At 39.0% G+C, this 7,458-nt stretch overlaps 1 long non-coding RNA gene across 1 annotated transcript; it reads left to right on the forward strand.

Moving 5' to 3' along the window:
- The first annotated feature begins 226 nt into the window (after positions 1 to 226).
- LOC124254214 lies at positions 227 to 1,024 on the forward strand. Its single transcript, XR_006892421.1, has 2 exons — positions 227 to 414; positions 810 to 1,024. It is a non-coding gene; the product is annotated as an uncharacterized LOC124254214 (long non-coding RNA).
- The last annotated feature ends 6,434 nt before the right edge of the window (positions 1,025 to 7,458 follow it).

A 7,458-nucleotide genomic window follows, 5' to 3' on the forward strand; every position in this document is an offset into this window, starting at 1 on the left:
CTAATGTTTTTATGTAAAACCAGGGATAATCTACAACATTATATAGTCTCCCTGGTAAAACGCATGTAACTTCTTATTATATTTATGAATGTATTTTGGGCCAGTGGCCTATTACTGAATAAATGTCTGTCTGTCTGTCTGTCTTTATTTATCATGCACATGTTTATTCAAGGCCACAAGGGTTCGTGTCCCAGTCTGTACTTGGATCTCTCCGCTATACCAGTTAGCTGATGTATGGTTTGCTGACGTCCCCATCGGTGTGCACCCACCGACACAGACGACTCTGCAAGGCAGCCGTTTTCTCAAACCACTCTGAGGGCGGCACCTGCGACATGCCTGTATGACTCTCGTATGGATGAACAGCTCATCACCGAACGGACCGGACACACGTCATCAGCAGTCCATAGTTACAAGGTATTGTCTTTTACAATAATTCGTTAATGTCTGACAAATCAGGGAATTAACGTAAAATGCTGTATGTAATTAACATTGAAGCTTTTGGAACAAATTTTTTACATTTCTATAGATTTCGTAAACATTCATATTTCACGATTTTAGTTGAGATATTGTAAGAGTTATCAGTTCTAAGTAGGACAATATAGACTTGTAGACAAATTTCTGCTTTTCCTGTGCCACAATTAGTTGGAAACCTTATTACTAGTACCAAAATTTACAGTTAAATGAATAATAACTCCATCGTTATTTAATAACATTGTTCGAAGCACACATATGATGTCTGTTTCTGATTAAATGACATCAGTGAAATAGTATACCTCCACACAATTAAACATCACTACTGTTTCTTTCAGCGAACGTCCAAAGAAATGGCCAGAAAAGTAGATGACATCGTTCAAAGGAAAAGAACTGCGACAGCAACAACGGGCTCATCGACAACAATCCGTTGGCACAGAAGAACCGCCTCCGGAGAAGATAATATTGGAGTGAAAAAAATATAGTCCTTAAAGACGGCACCCGCACCTCCGTTCAGTTGTAATTCTTGAATCAATTAAAAACCTGAAACCTGTTTTTTGTTATATTTTCTGGAATTGTGACAAGGTGCACCCATTGACAGTTATAATCGAAAAAGTTTATTTGATTGTCCCTTCTCGTATATGATTACGAGGATTCATCGGGTGTCTTGTCGCAAATGGATTGTACCAGGTATTCTGGGTGGCTTTTTAGTCACGTGATGGAGAAGGGGAGTGTATTTCAAAGGCTGCAGGCATGTAAAACTAATCAAGACTTTTCGAACATTATCTGACTAATCTAGACAAAAGACTACTATTTGAGGTCTCAAATAGTTGAGAATATTCATGGAACTTTGTTTTAAGGAATCATATGGTCACTAAAAAATTGGTTGATTTTTCTGCTTCTACAATGATTGATATGGTGGCATCCGAGGGCGTTGGCAACAGCATTGTATGTCTACCCCATCTGCAACATCCCAATGGCTCTTTCTCTCTCTTCAGCTGTTCATCGTGGCATATTTCTCGTACTAGTGTATCATGCATTCTAGTCTCTCTTTATACCCTATAGAATCATTCTACACGTGATATTGATGCAAATACTGCTTGAATATTGCTACGCTTTGGCAAATGATATTGCTATGTGTAAACAGAAAAGGGAAAAAATGTACTTTGCAAGCAAAACTGTTAACAAAGATAATTTTCGGTGTTGCTAAACACTTTTCACAATATCAAAGACACGTTGTACTAGTTTCCACTAATGCAAATCAGCAGAAAATGTTTTAAAATACTGAAATCATAGGAATGATTCTTTTACAATTTTACACACTCTACAACAGTTGTTTCTTGTTTTAATAGTTGAAAAATGGTGACTTTAAATGGTTTATCTTTGTCTCAAAGCAGAATTTTATTTCAACCTTTCTTTTGGACATCAAAATCACTGTTATTGGTTTATTTCGACATGGTCGAAAATAGGACAATTTAACTCTTCTGAAAAAGATGCATTTCACCTAAATATGCATTTGAGAATTTTTTTTCGTGATTTGCATAAAGCTTTGTTGTTAAGCTTGTAAACTAATGCTTTCTAACGTACCTTTGATAGTTTTTAGTCTTTCATAAAGGTAGGAGGGTAACTATGCGCTTAATATAAACTTCACACCTGTCTTTATTTACGAGATAATGCGAGGCGTTGACTCTAGGGTTTCCAGTGGGATACATAGTTCCTATAATTCATCTAAATTCAGTTTGTTCATGAATAATTTCGAAATTAGTCCACATAACTATTTCTGTTTCGTTAATTACTTTATTAATACTAAGGGGCCGTTCATAATTTATGGCTTTGGTGTGTGTGTGTGTGCGTGCGTGCGTGCGTGCGTACGTGCGTGCGCGCGCGCGTGTGTGTGTGATGATGATTTTATGGATAAGCATGTACAATGTGATTGCCCCCCCTAAAATTTATGTTCATAGTAAGTGACCCCCTGCATGTCATGTACAAAGTCAATGACCCCACCCTCCCCTTTTCCATGTATAAAAAGCATATTTTTTAATATTTTTATGTACAAAATTGCTGACCTTTACATATTTTTATGTACAAAATTGTTGAACCCCCCCCACCCCAGAAACATGTGTTAAAATTGGTGACTCCTTAAAACAACATACACACCTAAATATATTAAAAAATAATAAAATAAAATATAAATACAATAACTATAAAACTAAAACTAAATTATCAACGGTCCCTAACAAAAAGTGGGTATGCATTCAAAAGTTCGTAATAGTTTATACATTTTATCTTTCACCAGTGGTATTACATATACATGGACCTCATATGGTTGTAAGAGATGACTCACTGGAATCGACGCAGGGGACCCTGACAATAATGTCAACCACTTGCTTGTCTTCTGATTGCTACAGGTGTAACATGTCAGGATGATGTGTCACTGATTACTTAAGGTGTAACATGTCCAAGATGATGTGTCACTGATTGCTACAGTTGTAACATGTCATAGATGATGTGTCACTGATTACTACAGGTGTAACATGTCAAAGATGATGTGTCACTGATTACTACTGGTGTAACATGTCAAAGTTGACATGTCACTGATTACTACTGGTGTAACATGTCAAGATGATGTGTCACTGATTACTACAGGTGTAACATGTCCAAGATGATGTGTCACTGATTACCACAGGTGTAACATGTCCAAGATGATGTGTCACTGATTACTACTGGTGTAACATGTCAAAGATGATGTGTCACTGATTACTACTGGTGTAACATGGTAAGATGATGTGTCACTGATTACTACAGGTGTTACATGTCGAAGATGATGTGTCACTGATTACTACAGGTGTAACATGTCCGAGATGATGTGTCACTGATTACTACAGGTGTAACATGTCAAAGATGATGTGTCACTGATTACTACAGGTGTAACATGTCAAGATGATGTGTCACTGATTACTACAGGTGTACCATGTCAAGATGATGTGTCACTGATTACTACAGGTGTAACATGTCAAAGCTGATGTGTCACTGATTACTACAGGTGTAACATGTCAAAGATGATGTGTCACTGATTACTACAGGTGTAACATGTCCAAGATGATGTGTCACTGATTACTACAGGTGTAACATGTCCAAGCTGATGTGTCACTGATTACTACAGGTGTAACATGTCCAAGATGATGTGTCACTGATTACTACAGGTGTAACATGTCAAGATGATGTGTCACTGATTACTACAGGTGTATCATGTCCAAGATGATGTGTCACTGATTACTACAGGTGTAACATGTCCAGGTTGATGTGTCACTGATTACTACAGGTGTAACATGTCAAAGATGATGTGTCACTGATTACTACAGGTGTAACATGTTCAAGATGATGTGTCACTGATTACTACAGGTGTAACATGTCCAAGACGATGTGTCACTGATTACTACAGGTGTAACATGTCCAAGATGATGTGTCACTGATTACTACAGGTGTAACATGTCCAAGATGATGTCACTGATTACTACAGGTGTAACATGTCCAAGATGATGTGTCACTGATTACTACAGGTGTATCATGTCCAAGATGATGTGTCACTGATTACTACAGGTGTATCATGTTCCAAGCTGATGTGTCACTGATTACTACAGGTGTAACATGTCCAAGATGATGTGTCACTGATTACTACAGGTGTAACATGTCCAAGATGATGTGTCACTGATTACTACAGGTGTAACATGTCCAAGATGATGTGTCACTGATTACTACAGGTGTATCATGTCCAAGCTGATGTGTCACTGATTACTACAGGTGTAACATGTCCAAGCTGATGTGTCACTGATTACTACAGGTGTAACATGTCCAAGATGATGTGTCACTGATTACTACAGGTGTAACATGTCCAGGCTGATGTGTCACTGATTACTACAGGTGTAACATGTTACTAAGCTGACATGTCACTGATTACTACAGGTGTAACATGTCCAAGATGATGTGTCACTGATTACTACAGGTGTAACATGTCCAAGATGATGTGTCACTGATTACTACAGGTGTATCATGTCCAAGCTGATGTGTCACTGATTACTACAGGTGTATCATGTCCAAGATGATGTGTCACTGATTACTACAGGTGTATCATGTCCAAGCTGATGTGTCACTGATTACTACAGGTGTATCATGTCCAGGCTGATGTGTCACTGATTACTACAGGTGTAACATGTCCAAGCTGATGTGTCACTGATTACTACAGGTGTAACATGTCCAAGATGATGTGTCACTGATTACTACAGGTGTAACATGTACAAGCTGACGTGTCACTGATTACTACAGGTGTAACATGTACAAGCTGACGTGTCACTGATTACTACAGGTGTAACATGTACAAGCTGACGTGTCACTGATTACTACAGGTGTAACATGTACAAGCTGACGTGTCACTGATTACTACAGGTGTAACATGTACAAGCTGATGTGTCACTGATTACTACAGGTGTATCATGTTCAAGCTGATGTGTCACTGATTACTACAGGTGTATCATGTCCAAGCTGATGTGTCACTGATTACTACAGGTGTAACATGTCCAAGATGATGTGTCACTGATTACTACAGGTGTAACATGTACAAGCTGACGTGTCACTGATTACTACAGGTGTAACATGTCAAGATGATGTGTCACTGATTACTACAGGTGTAACATGTCCAAGCTGATGTGTCACTGATTACTACAGGTGTAACATGTCCAAGCTGATGTGTCACTGATTACTACAGGTGTAACATGTCCAAGCTGATGTGTCACTGATTACTACAGGTGTAACATGTCCAAGATGATGTGTCACTGATTACTACAGGTGTAACATGTCAAGACGATGTGTCACTGATTACTACAGGTGTAACATGTCCAAGATGATGTGTCACTGATTACTACAGGTGTAACATGTCCAAGATGATGTGTCACTGATTACTACAGGTGTAACATGTCCAAGATGATGTGTCACTGATTACTACAGGTGTAACATGTCCAAGCTGATGTGTCACTGATTACTACAGGTGTAACATGTCCAAGATGATGTGTCACTGATTACTACAGGTGTAACATGTCCAAGATGATGTGTCACTGATTACTACAGGTGTAACATGTCCAAGCTGATGTGTCACTGATTACTACAGGTGTAACATGTCAAGATGATGTGTCACTGATTACTACAGGTGTAACATGTCCAAGATGATGTGTCACTGATTACTACAGGTGTAACATGTCCAAGCTGATGTGTCACTGATTACTACAGGTGTAACATGTCCAAGCTGATGTGTCACTGATTACTACAGGTGTAACATGTCCAAGCTGATGTGTCACTGATTACTACAGGTGTATCATGTCCAAGATGATGTGTCACTGATTACTACAGGTGTAACATGTCCAAGATGATGTGTCACTGATTACTACAGGTGTAACATGTCCAACATGATGTGTCACTGATTGCTACTGGTGTAACATGTCCAAGCTGACGTGTCACTGATTACTACAGGTGTAACATGTCAAGCTGATGTGTCACTGATTACTACAGGTGTAACATGTCCAAGCTGATGTGTCACTGATTACTACAGGTGTATCATGTCCAAGATGATGTGTCACTGATTACTACAGGTGTAACATGTCCAGAGATGTGTCACTGATTACTACAGGTGTATCATGTCCAAGCTGATGTGTCACTGATTACTACAGGTGTAACATGTCCTGAAGCTGTGATGTGTCACTGATTACTACAGGTGTAACATGTCCAAGATGATGTGTCACTGATTACTACAGGTGTATCATGTCCAAGCTGATGTGTCACTGATTACTACAGGTGTATCATGTCCAAGATGATGTGTCACTGATTACTACAGGTGTATCATGTCAAGATGATGTGTCACTGATTACTACAGGTGTAACATGTTCAAGATGATGTGTCACTGATTACTACAGGTGTAACATGTCCAAGCTGATGTGTCACTGATTACTACAGGTGTAACATGTCCAAGATGATGTGTCACTGATTACTACAGGTGTATCATGTTCTAGCTGATGTGTCACTGATTACTACAGGTGTATCATGTCCAAGCTGATGTGTCACTGATTACTACAGGTGTATCATGTCCAGGCTTATGTGTCACTGATTACTACAGGTGTAACATGTCCAAGATGATGTGTCACTGATTACTACAGGTGTAACATGTCCAAGATGATGTGTCACTGATTACTACAGGTGTAACATGTCCAAGATGATGTGTCACTGATTACTACAGGTGTAACATGTCCAAGATGATGTGTCACTGATTACTACAGGTGTAACATGTCAAGGCTGATGTGTCACTGATTACTACAGGTGTAACATGTCAAGATGATATGTCACTGATTACTACAGGTGTAACATGTCCAAGATGATGTGTCACTGATTACTACAGGTGTAACATGTCAAGGTTGATGTGTCACTGATTACTACAGGTGTAACATGTCCAAGATGATGTGTCACTGATTACTACAGGTGTAACATGTCAAGATGATGTGTCACTGATTACTACAGGTGTAACATGTCCAAGATGATGTGTCACTGATTACTACTGGTGTAGCATGTCCAAGATGATGTGTCACTGATTACTACAGGTGTAACATGTCAAGATGATGTGTCACTGATTACTACAGGTGTAACATGTTCAACATGATGTGTCACTGATTACTACAGGTGTAACATGTCCAAGCTGATGTGTCACTGATTACTACAGGTGTAACATGTCCAAGCTGATGTGTCACTGATTACTACAGGTGTAACATGTCCAAAGCTGATGTGTCACTGATTACTACAGGTGTAACATGTCCAAGATGATGTGTCACTGATTACTACAGGTGTAACATGTCCAAGATGATGTGTCACTGATTACTACAGGTGTAACATGTCAAAGCTGATGATGTGTCACTGATTACTACAGGTGTAACATGTTCAAGCTGATGTGTC

Source organism: Haliotis rubra, unplaced genomic scaffold (genome assembly GCF_003918875.1).
Source record: "Haliotis rubra isolate DU_JTF1 unplaced genomic scaffold, ASM391887v1 Scf568, whole genome shotgun sequence".
NCBI lineage: Eukaryota > Metazoa > Mollusca > Gastropoda > Lepetellida > Haliotidae > Haliotis > Haliotis rubra.